The sequence below is a fragment of the Oryctolagus cuniculus genome, chromosome 2 (assembly GCF_964237555.1).
Source record: "Oryctolagus cuniculus chromosome 2, mOryCun1.1, whole genome shotgun sequence".
NCBI classification, from domain to species: Eukaryota; Metazoa; Chordata; class Mammalia; order Lagomorpha; family Leporidae; genus Oryctolagus; species Oryctolagus cuniculus.
The window spans coordinates 104,612,733-104,631,989 of NC_091433.1; positions in this window are offsets into that span (position 1 = coordinate 104,612,733).

Consider the following 19,257-nt stretch of genomic DNA (forward strand, 5'->3'; position numbering starts at 1 on the left):
ACTAACCAAAAAAGAGGGAGAGGATCTGAACCAATAAAATCAGAGATGAAGAAGGAAATGTAACAACAGATACCTCAGAAATAAAAAGAAACCTTAGGAATTACTACAAATAGCCATATGCTAACAAATTGGAAAATCTAGAAGAAATGGATAGACTCTTAGACACAAACAAGATACCAAAATTGAGGATGCTATACCTTGTGTGGTTGTGTGAGTGCAGCCTGTTGAAATCCTTTCTTAGTGTATACTAAGTTGATATTCTGTATATGAAGGTGATTGAAAATGAAACTCGATGAAGGGTGGGATGGGAGAGGGAGTAGGAGAGGGGAGGGCCACGGGAGGGAGGGAGGTTGTGGGGGGAGCCACAACAATACAAAAGTTGCACTTTGTAAATTCACATTTATTAAGTAAAAAAAGAACTTATTGGGGGAAAAGCCATTGTAATTCATAAACTGCACTTTGGTAATTTATATTTATTAAATAAAAGTTTAAAAAATTGAGGATGAAGACATTAAAAGCATAAACAGATCAATAAAACTGCAGATTGAATCAGTAATATGAACCACCCAATAAAGAAAAGCCCAGTACTAGATAGATTCACTGCTGAATTCTTTAATCATTTTAAAGTCAAACTAATTCAAATTCTTATCAAAATATTCAAAACAATTTCTAGGGAGGAAATCCTCCCAAACTCTTTCTATGAGGCCAGCATCAGCTTAATTTCCAAGGAAAAGATAAAAAAAAGAAAGCACTGTAGACCAGTATCACTGATAAATATAGATGAGAAAATATCCAAAAAAATAGTATATAATTGAATTCAAAAACAATTCAGAAAGATCATTCACCTGGACCAAGTGAGATTTATCACTTGTATATAGGGATGGTTCAACATATACAAAACAATAAATAAAATACATCACATTAAAAATAGAAGAAAACAACTATATGATTATTTCATTAGACACAGAGAAAACATTTGATAAAATACAGCATCCTTTCATGAAGAAAAAAAAACTTAAACAAATTAGGTATGGAAGGAACATTCCTCAACAAAGGCTAGTCAATATGTGACAAAACCACAGCCAGAACATATTGAATGATAAAAGTTGGAAACACTCCCACTAAGATTCAGAACCAGACAAGAATGCCCATTTTCACTGTTGTTATTCATTATAGTCCTGGATGTTTTAAACAGAGCAATCAAGCAAAAGAAATCAAACCAATACAAATTGAAAGTCAACAACCTAAGTTATTTTTGTTTGCAGATGACATGATTCTATATACAGGGGAACCAAAGACTCCTCTATGAAACCATTGGAACTCATAAAAGAGTTTAGTAAAGTTGCAGGTTATAAAATTAACACACACACACACACACACACACACACACACATAATAGCCTTTGTATACACAGTAAATGTTATGGCCCAGAAAGAACTTGTAAAATCAGTCCCATTCACAATAGCTAAAAAAAATTAAATAGCTTGGAATAAACTTAACCAAGGGGTTGAAAAAACTCTACAATGAAAATTACAAAAAATTACATAAAGAAATAGAAGATGACACAACAAAATGAAAATATCTTTCATGTTCATGGCTTGTAAGAATTAACATCTTCTGCAGTAGAGAAAGAGAATTACAGACCAATTTCCCTGATGAACATAGATGCAAAAAGCCTCAATAAAATTCTGGCCAATAGAATGTAACAACACATCAAAAAGATCATCCACCCAGACCAAGTGGGATTTATCCCTGGTATACAGGGACGGTTCAGTGTTCACAAATCAATCAATGTGATACACCGTATTAACAAACTGCAGAAGAAAAGCCATATGATTATCTCAATAGATGCCATGAAAGCATTTGATAAAATACAACACCCTTTCATGATGAAAACTCTAAGCAAATTGGGTATAGAAAGAACATTCCTCAATACAATCAAAGCAATTTATGAAAAACCCATGGCCAGCATCCTATTGAATGGATCTGAGATCTGGTACCAGACAGGGATGCCCACTCTCACCATTGCTATTCAATATAGTACTGGAAGTTTTAGCTAGAGCCATTAGACAAGAAAAAGAATTAAAGGGAAATCAAAACCACAATGAGGTTTCATATCACCCCGGTTAGAATGACTCACATACAGAAATCTATAAACAGATGCTGGCGAGGATGTGGGGAAAAAGGGACACTAACCCACTGTTGGTGGGAATGCAAACTGGTAAAGCCACTATGGAAGTCAGTCTGCAGATTCCTCAGAAACCTGAATATAACCCTACCATACAACCCAGCCATCCCACTCCTTGGAATTTACCCAAAGGAAATTAAATTGGCAAAGAAAAGAGCTGTCTGCACCTCAATGTTTATTGCAGATTAATTCACAATAGCTAAGACATGGAATTAACCTAAATACCCATCAACAGTAGACTGGATAAAGCAATTATGGGATATGTACTCTATAGAATACTAGGCAGCAGTAAAAAAAAAAAAAAATGAAATCCAGTCATTTGCAACAAAATGGAGGAATCTGGAACACATCATGCTGAGTGAAATAAGCCAGTCCCAAAGGGACAAATATCATATGTTCTCCCTGATCGGTGACAACTAACTGAGCACCTAAAAAGAAACCTGTTGAAGTGAAATGGACACTATGAGAAACAGTGACTTGATCAGCCCTTGTCCTGACTGTCGAGGAACAACTTATTACTTTATTCCTTTTAGTATTTTTTGTTCTACTTAATACTATTGGTTGAACTCTTTAATTAACACACAATTATTCTTAGGTGTTTAAATTTAACTGAAAAGTGATCCCTGTTACATTATATGTAACAGTGGGAATAAGAGAGGGAGGAGATGTACAATGCGGGACATGGTCAAGCTGACTTGCCCCAAATGGTAGAGTTAGAAAGGTGCCAGGGGATTCCAATTCAATCCCATCAAGGTGGCCTGTACCAATGCCATCTCATTAGTCCAAGTGATCAGTTTCAGTTCATAATTGATCATCGTGATAGGATTAAGTGTTAAAGGGATCACATAAATAAGACAAGGGTCTGCTAATACTAACCGATACCCTTGTAAGAATGGCTATTATCAAAACACAGAAAGTAACAGATGCTGGTGTGAATCTGGAGAAAGGGGAATTCTTAAACACTGTTAATGAGAATATAAATTATTACATACACTATGGAAAATATTGTGAAAATTTCTAAAAAGGCTAGAAATAGAAGTGCCATAGACCCAGCCATCCCAGTACTTTGTATATATTCAAAAGACATAAAATTACTGTATCAAAGAGGTATGTATGCAACCATGTTTATATCAGCAATGTTCATAGTAGCCAACATATGGAACCAACCAAGGTGTCTCTCATCAGATTAATAGACGAAGAAAATATGGTGTTCCACACATGGAATATTATTCACCGATAAAAAAGAATGGAATCCTATTACTTGGAGCAAAACAGACAAAATTAGAGAGCATCATGATGTTAAGTTAAATAAATCTGACACAGAATAGACAAAATAACAAATGTTTTCCTTCATATTTGTGGGTAAAAAAAGAAACCATTCATATGAACACAGAATGCTACCTACTAGAGGTGGGAAGGAGTGGGATGGAGAGTTGAAGTTTAGATAAAAAATACACAGGAAGTTGTGTGAGTTTATGGACTGAAACAAGTATAATAAAAAAGGATGTTAATAATTGGGGGAAGCTGAGTATGGGATATTAGGAACCCTTTGCACAACTCTACAAATTCAGTTTTGTAAAAATAAAACTATTCTGAATAAAAGTTTTAAAAAGGAGAAACATAATTCAGGAAAAATGGTGCACTGGCTGTTTTAAGGTTAGCTTTTATATGGGGATGTAAGCTAAATCTGGTTGTCTTAATGAGCTTTGACTATCATCTCTGGATTTCTCAGAAGGGCAAATTTCACAGGTATGCAACTTAGGCTTTCGTTTGGCAAGCTTGAGTATGAGTGAATCTATTTTGGACCTGCCACATTTCTTTCTCTTTTTTCCATATTTTAAATGTATATAAGGTGAATAAATTTCATGTTTTTTATATATACAGGTTTAGGAGTATAGTGATAATTGTCACCATAATAAGCTGATATTCAGTTGACTCGAGATATTTAGTTTTCTAATTTTAAAATGCTTATTTGTGTTATCAAAGTTATTATTTTCTAATTCTATTGCATTCTTATCACAGATTATGGTTTATGCATGTGGAGGTGGAGATAATCAAATTTGGAGGATATTAAACGTTCATGTAAACAAGGAATAATGCATTTTCTGTTGTTGAGTTGTTTATGTACACCTATGATTTCAATCTTTTGGATTACATTTTTAATTACTTTATATTTATTATTGTCTTTTCAAAGAAAGGTACAAATGGATGTGAATTTCTCAAAGTAATTTGTCTATTTCCTACTTTGCCCTTATATTTTTTTTTTAAAAAGATTTATTTATCTTTTTGAAAGCCAGAGTTACAGAGAGGGACACAAACACACACATACACACACACACACGCACACACAGAGATCTTCCATTCATTGTTTCTCTCCCCAGAAAGAAACAACAGACATGGTTAGTCCAGGCCTAAGCCAAGAGCTTCATTCGGGCCTTCTGCATGTGTGCCCGGAGCCCAAACACTTGGGCCATCTTTTCAGCTTTTCCAGGCCATTACCAGGGAAATAGGTTGGAAGTGGAGCAGCCAGGATACGAATCAGCTCCCTTATGGGATGCCCATGTTGCAGGTGGCAGCTTTAGGCCCCTACTCTTATATGTCTGAAATATATAATTTGCACTCAAATATATAGGATATAATTTTTATCAAATTTTTGCAAATATCATTCCTACAAATAGATAAATAATTTTTCATCATTAAGCTTACTTTGTATGAAATAATGAAAGTAGCTTTGAGTCTGGCGCCTTAGACCGCTCGGCCATCCTGACACACGATGAAAGTAGCTTTGATCTCTTAATTTTTGTTAATTTTAATTTTAATTAATTTTAATGGATTAAATATTATTTATAGATACAATTCTTAGAACCTAACTGTATTCTCCTCTTCCTTCCCTCACACCCACATTCCTTCCACCTTTCTTCCTTTTTTTTTTTTTTTTGAGGTAAAATATTTTAAATTTACATTACAGTAAAAAGGCTTAACACTTCATCCAAATAAGAAGTTTAATAAGTAAAAGGCAAAGAGTCCCTTTTGGGGCCGGCGCCATGGCTCACTTGGTTAATCCTCTGCCTACGGTGCCAGTATCCCATATGGGCGCTGGGTTCTAGTCCTGGTTGTCCTCTTCCAGTCCAGCTTTCTGCTGTTGCCCGGGAAGGCAGTGGAGGATGGCCCAAATACTCGGGCCCCTGGACTTGCATGGGAGACCAGGAGGAAGCACCTGGCTCCTGGCTTCAGATCAGCTTAGCTCCAGCCATAGCGGACATTTGGGGAGTGAACCAATGGAAGGAAGAAGACCTTTCTCTCTGTATCTCTCCCTCACTGTCTCATTCTATCTGAAAAAAAAAAAAAAAAAAAAAAAAAAAAAAGAGTCCCTAGTTCAGTGGTAATATAGACAATAGCTGTAAACAATAATTGAATGTGTAAACGCACATTTAAAACCCATACAGTTTTTTTGGCCAATCAGTAATTCATAATTTCTTTCAATGAAATACAAGCAATACAAGCAATGACAATGTAACATCTAAACATTTCCTGTGTTATATGATAATAATTAAATTCGTTTAGACTTTAAGCCATTTCCTCTTAAGTGTTTATGCACAGAAATAATTTTATGCAGATTGCAGTGCAAATAAATATACATTACTATTTTGTATTCTATAGAGTACCACAGAACAGGGAAAATATATGGTATTTGTCTTTTGGGGATTGGCTTATTTCACCAAGCATAATGGTTTCTAGTTGCATGCATTTTGTTGCAAAAGGTAGGATTTTGTTCTTTTTAAGGGCTGAGTAATATTACATAGTGTATATGTACCAAATTTTCTTAATTCAGTCATCAGTTGATGGGTTTTTCAGTTATTGTATATCTTAGCTCATATGAAGTGAGCTACAATAAACATTTAATTCTTTCATATGCTGACTTCATTTCACTTGGATAACCTTCTAGTTGTGGGATGGCTGAGTCATATGGTGCATCTACATTCAGATTTCTGAGGAAATTCGATACTGAATTCCACAATGGCTGTGCTAGCTTGTGTTCCCATGAACAGTGGATTATAGAAGATTTTCCCGCTCATCTTCACTAGCATTTGTGTTTTTTTTTTTTAACTTTTGCATAATTACCATTCTAACTATGGTACATTGCAATGCTGTTGTATTTTTCATTTGCATAAACAAATATTTTATTTGCATAAAATAAATGATGCCTGATGGCTAGGCATCCTGAGCATTTTTCATGTATCTGTTGGTCATTTGAATTTCAGCATTTAAAAAATGCCTGTTCAAGTACTTTGCCCATTTCTAACTGGATTGTTTAGTTTTTTAATGTTGCATTTATTGAGCTATTTATAGATTCTGGTTATTACTCATTTATTAGTGGCATAGTTTGCAAATAGTTTCATCACTTCTGTCAATTGCCTCTTGACTCTGTTAAATGTTTCCTTTGCAGTACAGAAGCCTCTTAGCTTGATGTAGAACCATTTGTCTACTTTTCTTTAGTTGTCTGGGATCCTGGGCTCTTTCCCAAGAAGTCTTTGCTATACCAATATCTTGCAGAAATTTCCCAATGTCCTCTTCTAGTAATTTGAGTATATCATATCATAGATTTAGATCTTTAATCCATTTTGAGTAGATTTTATAGAAGGTGTAAGTAAGATCCAGGTCTTGTTTCCTACTTCTGCATGCAGAGATCCAATTTTTCCAGCACCATTTGTTGAAGAGATGGTCCTTTTCCAGGGTTGATTTTACCTCCTTTGTCAAACATTAGTTGGTTGTAGATGTGTGGATTAGTTTCTGGGTGTTCTAATCTGTTCCACTGGTCTATATATCTATTTCTGGGCCAGTACCAGGCTGTTTTGATTATAACTTCCCTGTAGTATATCTTGAGATCTGGCATTGTGTAGCTTCCAGCTTTGTTTTTGTTGTTTAAGACTGTTTTAGCTTTTGTGTTTCCAATTAATTTTAGAACCATTTTTTCTAGATCTGAGAAATATATTTTGATTGGGATTGCATTGAATCTATAAATTGCTTTTGGTAGTATTGACATTTTGATGCTATTAATTTTACCAAGCCATGAGTATGGAAGATTTTCCATTTTTTGTATCTTCTTCTATTTCTTTCTTTAGTGTTCTGCAATTTTCATCATAGAGATCTTCACTTCCTTGGTTAAATTTATTTCAAGGTATTTAAATTTTTTGAAGCTATTATGAATGGGACTGATCTTATAAGTTCTTTCTCAGTCGTGGAATTTTCTTTGTATACAAAGGCTATTTGGTTTCTGTGTGTTAATGTTATATCCTGAAACTTTACTAAAATCTCTTAAGAGTTTCAATAGTCTCTTAGTGGAGTCTTCTGGTTACCCTATATACAGGATCATATAATCTGAAAAAAGGAATAATTTGAACTTCTGACTACCAATTTATATGCCTCTGATTTCTTTTGCTTACTTAATAGTTCTGTTTAAAATTTCCAGGACCATCTTGAATAACAACAGTGAAAGTGAACAGGTTTTAGTGGAAATGTTTTTTAAAAACTTTTATTTAATAAATATAAATTTCCAAAGTACAACTTTTGGATTATAGTGGCTTTTTCCCCCCATAACCTCCCTCCCACCCGTAACCATCCCATTTCCCACTCCCTCTCCCATTCCATTCACATCAAGATTCATTTTGAATTATCTTTATATACAGAAGATCAATTTCGTATATACTAAGTAAAGATTTCAACAGTTTGTACCCACTGTTATGCTTTCAGTTTTTATCAATTCAGTATGCTGGATGTGGGTTTGTCATTACTTTGATTATATTGAGGATTGTTCCTTCTATATATAATTTGCTTAAGGATTTTCTTTCATGAAAGGATGTTGTATTTTATCAAATGCTTTCCCTGAGTCTATTGAGATAATCATATGGTTTTTATTCTTCAATGTGTTAATGTGATATGTCACATTTTTTTATTTGTGTACATTGAACCATCCATACATACCAGGGATAAATCACACTTGGGCTGGGTGATAGATCTTACTGATATGTTATTTGATTCAATTATCTAGTATTTTGGGGGATTTTTGCATCTATATTTGTCAGTGATATTGGGGTCTACAGATCTCTGTCTTTGTTGCATTTGTCTGGTTTTGGAATAAAGGTGATGTTGGTTTCAGAAAAAGAGTGTGTGAGAATTACCTCCATTTCTGTCTGTTTGAATAGTTTTAAAAGAAATGAAATTAGTTCTGGATTAGAATTAGCAGTGAAGGATCTAGTACTGAGCTTTTCTTTGTTGGGAGTGTATTTATTACTGATTCAATCTGCATCTTAGTTATTGGTTTGTTTAGGTTTTCTAAATCTTTGTTCCTCTATTTTGGTAGATTTATGTGTCCAAGAATCTATCCATTATTTGTACATTTTTCAATTTGCTGGAATATAGCTGTTCTTAGTAATTCCTGAGGATCCTTTCTATTTCCAGGGTATCCATTGTTACATCTCCCTTTTCATCTCTGATTTTATTGATTTGGGTCCTCTCTTTCTTTCTTTCTTTCTTTCTTTCTTTCTTTCTTTCTTTCTTTCTTTCTTTCTTTCTTTCTTTCTTTCTTTCTTTCTCTTTCTTTCTTTCTTTCTTTCTTTCTTTTTCTTTCTTTCTTTCTTTCTTTTTCTTTCTTTCTTTCCTTCTTTCTTTCTTTCTCTTTCTTTCTTTCTTTCTTTCTTTTTTAGTTATTTGGACCAATGGTATATTAGTTTTGTTGATTTTTTTCATAAAAAACAGCTCTTCATTTCACTGATCTATTATATTTTTTGTTTCAATTTTTTTTTTACTTTTCCCCTAATTATTTCTTTCTCATACTAATTTTGGGTTGGTTTGTTGTTGTTTTTCCATGTCCTTCAGATGCATTTATTTGGTGCCTTGCCAATTTCTGATATAGGCACTAATTGCTATAAACTTACCTCTTAACACTGCTTTTGCTGTACCCCATAAATTTTTTTATGTTTTGTTGTATTCATTCATTTCCAGGAATTTTTTCATTTCCCTTTTAACTTTTTCTATGACCCATTGTTCATTCAGGAACATGTTGTTCAGCCTTGATATGTTTGAATATTTTGTAGAGATTTTTAAGTTGTTGATTTCCAGCTTTATTCCATTGTCAGAAAAAAGACATGGAGTGATTTAAATTTTTTGAATTTGTTAGGACTAGCTTTATGGCCTATCATATGGTCTATCCTAGAGGAAGCTCCACATACTGGTGAAAAGAATGTGTATTCTTAACTGTGTGATGAAATTTCTATAGAAATCAGTTAGGTCCATTTGGTCCAGAGTATAGATTTGCTTTGTTGTGGCTTTGTTGATTTTCTGTCTAGTTGATCTGTCCATTGATGAAAGTGTAGTACTTAAGTCCCCCATTATCACTGCATTGGAGCCTATGTCTCCCTTTAGATCCATGAACTTTTGTTTCTAAAAGTCAAGCACCCTGGCAATGGGTGCATACACATTTGTTACATTCATTCTTTCTGTTGAATTGATCCCTTTGTCATTACATAATGCACTTCTTTCTGTATTTTTTTTTGACAGGCAGAGTTAGACAGTGATAGAGAGAGAGACAGAGAGAAAGGTCTTCCTTCCATTGGTTCACCCCCCAAAATGGCCACTACAGTTTTTATGTCAAAGTCTATTTTTATCTGATATTAGGATGACTATACCTGCTCATTTCGCTTTCCCTTAGCATGGATTATCTTTTTCCATGCTTTTACTTTCAATCTGTGTGTATCTTTGATGATGAGCTGTGTTTTTGTAGGCAGCAGGTAGGTAGGTCTAATATATTAATACATTCAGCCAGTCAGTATATTTTAATTGGAGAATTTATGCTAGTTATATTCAAAGTTTTTTTTTTTAACTTTTATTTAATGAATATAAATTTCCAAAGTACAGCTTATGGATTACAATGGCTTCCCCCCCATAACGTCCCTCCCACCCGCAACCCTCCCCCTCCCACTCCCTCTCCCCTTCCATTCACATCAAGATTCATTTTCGATTCTCTTTATCTACAGAAGATCAGTTTAGCATACATTAAGTAAAGATTTCAACAGTTTGCTAGTTATTTTCAAAGTTACTATTGATTTATAATGACCTGGCCCTGCCATTTTTCATAAATATTCCTAATGATTGTTTTTTATTTCCTTTGTACTTTTACTACAAAATTTTCTGCTTTCATATTATTTCATAATGGTGACTACTTTTCTGTGTTTTTGCATATTCTTTCATAATGATGACTACCTTTCTGTGTTTTTGTGTATAGCACATCCTCATGCTACATTTGTAAGGCTGGATGAGTGTCTATAAATTATTTCAATTTCTCTTTGTTATGGGAGGTCTTTATCTCACCTTCATTCATAAATGAGTGTTTTACAGGGTACAGGATTCTAGGTTTACAGTTTTTTTTTTTCTTTTAAGACTTGGACTATATCTCTCCATTTTCTCTTAACCCACAGGGTTTTTGATGAGAAATCAGCCACCAGTCAAACTGGAGATCCCCTGAAATTAATCTGGTGTTTACTCTTGTGGACATTTTAGAATCTTTTCTTTATGTTTTACTGTTGAACACTTATCGTGGTAAAGACTTTTTCTGGTCATGTCTTTTAGGAGTCTATGTGCTTCCTGTATTGGATGTGCCTTTCTTTGTCCAATTTAGGGAAGTTTTCTGTAATTATTTCAATGAATAGGCCTTCTTTCTAATCCATTATATCCTTCCACACCTTCAGCAATTCCTAAGACTGTTATGTTGGGTCATTAGATACTATCTCATAAATCTGTAACACTGTTATGAATTTTTCTAATTTTTTTGGTCTGAGATAATTCTAAAGGTTTGTTTTTTAAATGAGATATTCTTTCTTGTGTGTCATCAAATCTGTTGTTAATGGTTTCCACTGTATTTTTTATTTGATGTATTGAAGTCTGCATTTTTAGTCTTTCAGTTTGATTTCAATTTAAAATCTCAATCTCCCAGAAAAACGTCTCATCCATTTATGCATCATTTCTTTTTTAACAAAAAAAAGTTATTTTATTTATTTGAGAGGCAGAGAGAGAGAAAGAGAGAGAGAGAGAGAGAGAGAGAGAGAGAGAGATAAAGCTCTTCTACTGCTGGTTCCTTCCCCAGATGGCTGCAATGGTCAGGGTGGAGGCAGTCCAAAGCCAGAAGCCCGGAGCTGCTTCTGTATCTCCTACATGGGTGTTGGGCCCCAAGCCCTTGAGCCAAATTCTGCTGCATTTCCAGACACATTATCAGGGCACTGGATCAGAACAGGAGCAGCCAGGACTTGAGTTGGCACCCATATAGGCTGCTGCCATCACAGGTGACAGCTTAACCCAATATGCCACAGTGCCAGCCCCAGATGAATTTCTTTAACTCATGAATGTGCTTCTAATTGCTTCTGAGTATCCCATGATTCTTCTTTTGAATTCCTTTTCAGAATTTTTTCAATCTCATTGTTTTCACGTTCTAATATCGGAGTGTTGTGTTGTTTTGGGGGAGTCATGTTGTCTTCCTTGTTCTTGTTTCTTGTATTTTTGTGTTTATTTTTAGGTATCTCTGGAAACACTTGTAGGTTTTATCCACTATCGTGTTTTATCTTTGAATTATGCCTCTGTGTCTTAGTGGAGTGTCTGCTCCTTCAATGAATACTGAGAGGCTTGTGCTGAGTGTGGCCAAGGACCTCTGGTCATTGCTCAAGTATGGCGTGAGAATCTAGGTGACACTGAAAATGGGTGTGGCACATCTCTATTGTCAACAAGTGGGAGGGTATGATCATGCCTCTTGGTGTAATCAGAACCTCTTCTCTCTTCCAAGATGATCATTGCTTGGAGTTAGCCCACAGTGGGTACAACCCTCACCCGCACTGGTGCATGAAACCACGCAAAATGATCTTTCAGTCTTCTGTAGGAGCCTGGAACCCTCTGGGATAATTCACCCCCAGACAGTCAGAGAGATCAGAGTGACTCGAGACACAGGGATTGCCCAGAGATCTATAGATCATGCCCTATCATGCAGTCACAGGATTCCCACAGTCCCAATGAGCAAGGCTCCCACGGTCATAGGGTAGAGGATCACTTGTCCAGCCTGTGACCCTGTCCTGTCTAGAGAGAGAGCAGAGCTGTTTCTCAAGCTAATCGCCTATGGGTGCTCTACCTGGCAGTTTCAGACCCAAAACCTGTGTTAGGTTGAGAGGACTGGACAGCTCACTATTGTAAATGAGTGCCCAGCCCCATGTCAACCCTCCCAACCCCACTAAAAGGCAATGGGAAACACAAATTTTCCTTCTGCTAAAATCCCCGTTTTGCAGGAGAGAGCCACTGCCGACTTTACCGGTGTCAAGATGAGACTGCCTGCCCGCCAGTTGCCAGGTGCCCTTGTCAGGAGAAGGAAATGTGCATTTCCTACTTACACTGGATTGGGAGGTACTCTGCCACACACTGCAGTTTTATCTTAGACTCTGTGGTCCACAATGCTGTCCCTCAGGCAGTATCACCAGTGGCAGGGATGCAGCAGTCAGCTCTCACCTCACTCTCAGAACAGCCTCTGGCTTCAGGGGTCATGGATGGTGCAGCTTTGCTCTTTCGTAACTGATTGAATTAAACTGTGATGTTTTTCTCATATATTTATTATTAATTTATGAGACTGTCCTATCAGCATTTAACGCATGCATGATATGGGAATAATAATTTTGGGAAAACATTTCAAAATCATGACAATTATTTGCTGTGACAATGATTTATTTATGATTTAATGCTGAAAATATGAAATTTGAAATTGGATCTTCTCCTTTGTAGGTTAAGTTTTCTTACTTAGCTGATAGATAAAATATTTTTTTCCTTTGTTCTTACATCTCAAAGTATGGACTCCATATGTTGACAACGTTGCCTGTCATTCAGTGAACAGTTTTAGTTTACAGGATTTCTTCAGCTCAACAAACTCTTTTTTCATTATATTATTAGTTCTACTTTTTTCCTGGTGTCCTTCCTGGTGAATACCACATATTTTAGGCTGAATCTCTTCTCTCTTTTATTTCAGTATTTTATAATTTTCATATCATTGTAAATTCCTTCTGGATTTTGAGAAAATAACTCCTGTTTTTCACATAATTAACTCCAAAGTTTCCCACACAATTCTATGAATTCGTTGATTTCCATGCACATTTAATTTTGTATTTCTCGAGAATTCTAAGTGTTTTTGAAATACATTTTATTGCACACATTTGGCACCATAACTTTTGTTTCACCAAAAACATCTTAGAGATCTTTATTCATGTTTATAGAAATATGTCCCTAGTTTTTTAATGGTTATACAAAGTTGCATTAAATAAATTCCAAAGTTTAATAAGTGGCTTCTTTGTGGTATGTATCTAATTTGTGTCCAATATTTTTATTGTTACAAACAATTCTGCCAGAAATCGGTCAAATGTGAGACTCATACTAATGATGTATTTGTAGGATATATCTCTAAAAATAATAAATGCAAGATTTCAGAATCTAAATTTTCATCTTTGATTTTGTATTTTTTAGAAATATTGCCAAATCACCCTTCAGTTGAATACTAGTTTCTTCATAGATTATCTCACCCAATTCCATTTTAATCTTAATTTATTGCTTTATTTTGAATTTCAAAGACTTAATAAGTTATCTCATTGCATCATCTAAAAATTAATTGTCCTTCATTATAGTTCTCTTGATGATATTTACACACAATGAAGGATTTCATCTTCATTTGAATCCTCAGTGGGATTATCCACTTCTGTCATCGACACTTTTGCATCTCCACATTTCTATGAGTCTTTGTTCTCTGTGGTTTTTCATCCTCAGCTTGCTTGAGGTCAAGGCTCAATGCTGTCTCATAGATACAGTGTTTTAACTTGATCTTAGCTAAGGTATGTGTCCACCAGTAAGGTAGACTGCTACAAACTGACATTTAGCCAGCATTTAACAAGGAAGTTCCACTCTATCAAGTGGTATCAGCTCCAAATATCAAATTTGATGACTGTTTTCTTTGCTGTGCAGATTTTTAGTTTGATATAAACTCATTTGTCCATTTTTGCTTTTATTGTGTTTCTGGAGTCTTTTCCAAGAAGTCTTTGCCTAAGCCAATGTCTTACAGAGTTTCCTCAATGTTTTCCTATAGTAATTTGATGGTCTTATATTCATATCCTTGAACCATTATGAGTTGATTTATTTTTATAAGATATAAGGTAGAGGTCTTCTTTCATAATTCTGCACATGGAGATTCAATTTTCCTGGGACCATTTGTTGAAGAGACTGTCCTTTCTCTGGGGAGTGATTTTCTTACTTGTCAAAGATTTCTATTTCTTCCTCAAACCTTAGTGTATAAGCTATTCTTAACAATTATACCCTTATTTTCAGTTAAATATAGGAGCCAAAATATAAAGTAATAATTTCATTCAAACTCTTATAAGTTAATGATATATTCATTTGTCTTATTGCAAATTCATACCTCAATACATTATAAAGAAATTGTCCCTTATAGTAAGTATGTCTCTATCTTCTAGAAACCATCAATTCTTCTAATTTCTAGTTATTTCCAAAATTGTTTTTATTTATTGTGCCTCTGCCTTTCTCTCTTTTCCTCTCATCTCCTTATTCAATTTCATCCTGGAATTAACTTCCTCCCTTTTCTGTTCTTTTCTGTTCTTTTAATGTTTGTGAAATCTTCCTGGCAAATTTAAAAGAAGCAATGTACTTCTTCAAAAATATTCATCTGAAAAGAGATACACAGAGAGGTATATATATATATATATATATATATAGAGAGAGAGAGAGAGAGAGAGAGAGAGAGAATGCTTCTATCTTTGTTTAATCCTCAAATGGCTTCAACAACCAGGCAGGACAGGTTGAAGGCAGTAGCCATAAATACCATGATTGTCTTTGGTAAGGACGGCAGAGGCTGATATATGTGATTCTTCCTCCCCTACTTCCCAGGCACATCAACACAAAGGTGAATCAGAAGCAGAACATTCAGGACTCCAATAGGTGCTCAGATACGGGATGCTGGCATCAAAAGTGGGGACTTAACTAATTGCACCACAATTCTGGCCCCAAGGAGGCAATATTGTTTATTGAATCCCCTTTCAAAGAGAAAATAAACTTTCTAAACTAAGAAAGGCGATATCTAAATAGAATATTAATATGATAACATTTTAGTGCAATGAATATATCTATAGGTAAGGACACAATAAAAACACTGGGAACTATTTCATCTTTGATGATATGAAAGTTCTATATTTAACTACAACTCTTAAAATAATACATTTTGTTTTCCTTTTATTGTTGCAGAAATTTAAATATTAAACCATGAGAAGACCTAAACCACATGTTGGAAAGGAAGTGGAGGGAGATCATTACATAATTTGATCCATTAGCAAGCTAAACATAGATGCCTTAAATGTTATAAAATAATAAAAGTGAATCAAGATTTTTTGAAATTAAAAAAACCTTATAACAAGCATTTGTTTGGTTTCCCTTCTACCATTTATCAGGGTGAAATCAGTTGTAAATAATTCATTAAGATATAAAGCGATCATTTAATGTGTTCATAGTTGACATACTATACACAATTTGAATGTTTTAAGCTATAAACTTTTAAAAGAGAAATATAATATAAATTGATTTTAATCTTCTATTTAAATATAGACTGTAAATTATTTTTCCACCTTCTAGATTTCCAATTATTTTAAATACTTGATTTTTTCCCCTTAAGGGTCAAGGATAATTCCATCAGAACACAATGATGGTTGCTTCTAATTGCTCAGTTACTCTATCCAATGATCCAACTTTGGCTTCACGTTGCTATAGCAATTAAAATGGGAAAACTAGCAACAAAGCCTAATAAAACTTCATTTAATCCATTATATATGGTTACAGCAAACCAAAAAGCTTCCTACGGATTCTGAAACGGATGCATCACCTCTGTAGATAATTAAGTGTTTTGGTGGGAATCTGTTCAAAAACCCGATGTACAATTAGACAAATATGTTCACATATCATGTTTCACTGAAGTCTGTCTAAGCCTACATGCTTGTCAATGGGTCCTGCTCCTAAATGCTTTTATGCCTGATTAATTGTCAATATAAGGCAGGAGCTTGCTCATTAGCTCCTCACAGGGCCCATTTTAGATTGCAATGAGCTTCATTTAGAGATGATATGCTAACTGTTAATAAACTGAATTGAATTTTTTTTCTGGTGTGAACAGATCCTATTGAAAAAATATAGGAAAATCATCCAAGGGAATTAATAGATTCAGAGTATTCTGTTATAAATTTTACTGTTATATTAGCTATCTTTACTAAATCAAATGTAAGCTTTGTGTTTGCGGTTTGATTTGTATTTTATGTTTTCAATAGTGTCTGACACAGATACACTGATGTGCTCAATTAATACCTTTTCTACATATAATGAAGCAAATTTTTTTAAGATTCACAAGATCTCAGCAACTTTTTAAGCATGAATTGTAAACAAATATGTATTTGAAGCCATTAATAAAACTATAAGCCAACTTGTTTATTTTTTTCTTTGAATCTAACAAATTTATTAGAAGACTCATCAGTAGGCCTGTTTTATTAATATATGCTGAATGAATTTGGTAGGGCTAGGAAAATTTCCTAAATAGCACAGAGGAGATCATGTTAATAGGCAAAGCCAAATTAGCTCATTAAAGGAGAGTCAGAAGAAAGGCCCATTGTTATTCTTAATTTGTGATTTTCAGATCATAATACTTTCTTTTGGTTTTCTTTTAAAAACTTGCATTAAGCAAGGCACAGACTAAATCTTGTCATAAATAAGACTATGTTCTCTCAAGAGTCACATATTAAAATAAAGCTAGAATTTTCAAAATTACCAAAGCATTGCTCTCAGTAGATGCTTGATTAAACTCACATCAAAATGCTATACACTATAAATAGATTAAATTCACCAAATCATATAGTTTTTTTCTCATTAATTTATGTAAACTAGAAGAGATAAAAATTTTTAAAATACGATAAAATACACATTCAGTTTGAAACTCTCTGTAAAAGAAAAAAATTGTGACATGGTTAGGAATTTTGTTTCAATAAAGAGTTGCAAATACACTAAACATTCAATATAACAAATAACTAAATATTTAAGGCTACAACATTAGAAGTGATTACCAGCAATCAATGGTTACCTCTAATCATAAAAATAAAAATGATTTCAATTACTAAGTATGACATTATCTTTCCCTGTTTTTTAACTGCTTTTAGTACACTAGAGTTTCTATTAAAATGTATGGTAAAAAGTTAAAGAAGAAAATTCTAGTTATTTTGGGTGTAGAATAGAAAGATATGTTGAGTAGCTCATAGAAAAAGTACATTCCATTGGCTTGTGGCAGACAATTAAATATCTTATTCTTCCAGTAATTCTTTGTCTAGAGAAAAGATCTCTTGTTTAATAAACTTTTATAGTTCTAAATAATAGGAAAGTAATAATGTAATATTTGTATTTGGCTAAAATTTATAAACTAACAGAGATACATTATTGAAAATACAATTATAGTATTTGATGAATATTTTATACTCAGATGCTCCATGAACTGTATTGCCTTTGTCTCAAAAAAGTAATTTGAAGAGACAAAGGTCTTTTTTCTTAAATTCTCATAGAAAGGCAAGGATACAGGATTCTTAAGCATGTCTTCTTTTCTAATAGTAATACTGTTCTCCATATATAATGACTTAATGTAAGGAGTTGTAAGACATTGCTTTCACTAAAAATCAGTGAAATTAATTATGTATTAACTTTTATTTCATGCTAAGATGAGTATACGAAGACATCACATTGTGTCCGTTCCACAGTAAGATTAATCTAATAATATATATGGAAGTAAAATAAGAATTCACAGTAGAATGTAACCTGTAGTTAATAGAAAACAGATCTTCTGAATCCATTGAGATAATAGTAACATCTCTACAAATGGCACATAAATTTTCTGCTCAAAGACAAGGTAATTTTATGGGCTGACGTGTGGCACAGCAGGGTCATCCACCACCTGCAATGCCAGCATTCCATATGAGGCCCTGCTTGAATCTTGGTTGTGTGCTTCCAATCCAGAACCTTGCTAATGTGCCTTGGAAGGCAGCAGAAAAGGCCCAGGTACTTGGACCCCTGCTACACATGTGGGAGACCAGGATGGAGTTCCAGGCTCCAGGATTTGTCCTGGCCTAAGCCTGGATGCTGGGGCATTGGGTAGGGAACCAGCAGCTGGAACTTTCTTTCTCTGTCTCTCCCTCTCTTTGTCATTCTACCTTCCAAATAAGTAAATCTTTCAGCAAAAATGAGGTAATTTTGATTGATAAACTCATGAGACACTTTGTTTGATTCAAGAGATTCTCTTGACATGACCAGAGCTTTCCCACACAACAGTAATTCACCTGTGCAATTACCACAGCTTTTCCCTCAGAGCTCCACTTGTCAGAAATTGAGTTGGTGAACTCAGGGGGCTTCCATAGCCTTGGCAGCTCATGACAAGAGCCTAGGGTGATTACTGATGCCATAAACAAGAGTGTCAATTTGTTAAGTCAACAACATGAGTCACTGTGCACTTACTCCTCATGTAGGATCTCTGTCCTTAGTGTGCTGTACATTGAGATTTAATGCTAGAACTAGTACTCAAACAGTATTTTTCACTTTGTTTCTGTGTGGGAGCAAACTGTTGAAATCATTACTTAATGTATGCTAAACTGATCTTCTGCATATAAAGAGAATTGAAAATGAATCTTGATGTGAATGGAAAGGGAGAGGGAGTGGGAAAGGGGAGGGTTGCGGGTTGGAGGGACGTTGTGGGGGGGAAGCCATTGTAATCCATAAGCTGTACCTTGGAAATTTATATTCATTAAATAAAAGTTAAAAAAAAAGTTCAAAAGGAAAAAAAAAAGAAATTGTAATAGTTGTTGTTTTCTGAGCATACATTAGGGATTTAGTGTTCTATGCATTTCCTTTTTCCATAAAAAAGTATTTATTTATTTAAAAGGCAGAGTTACAGGCAGGGGGTGAGAGAGAGAGACAGA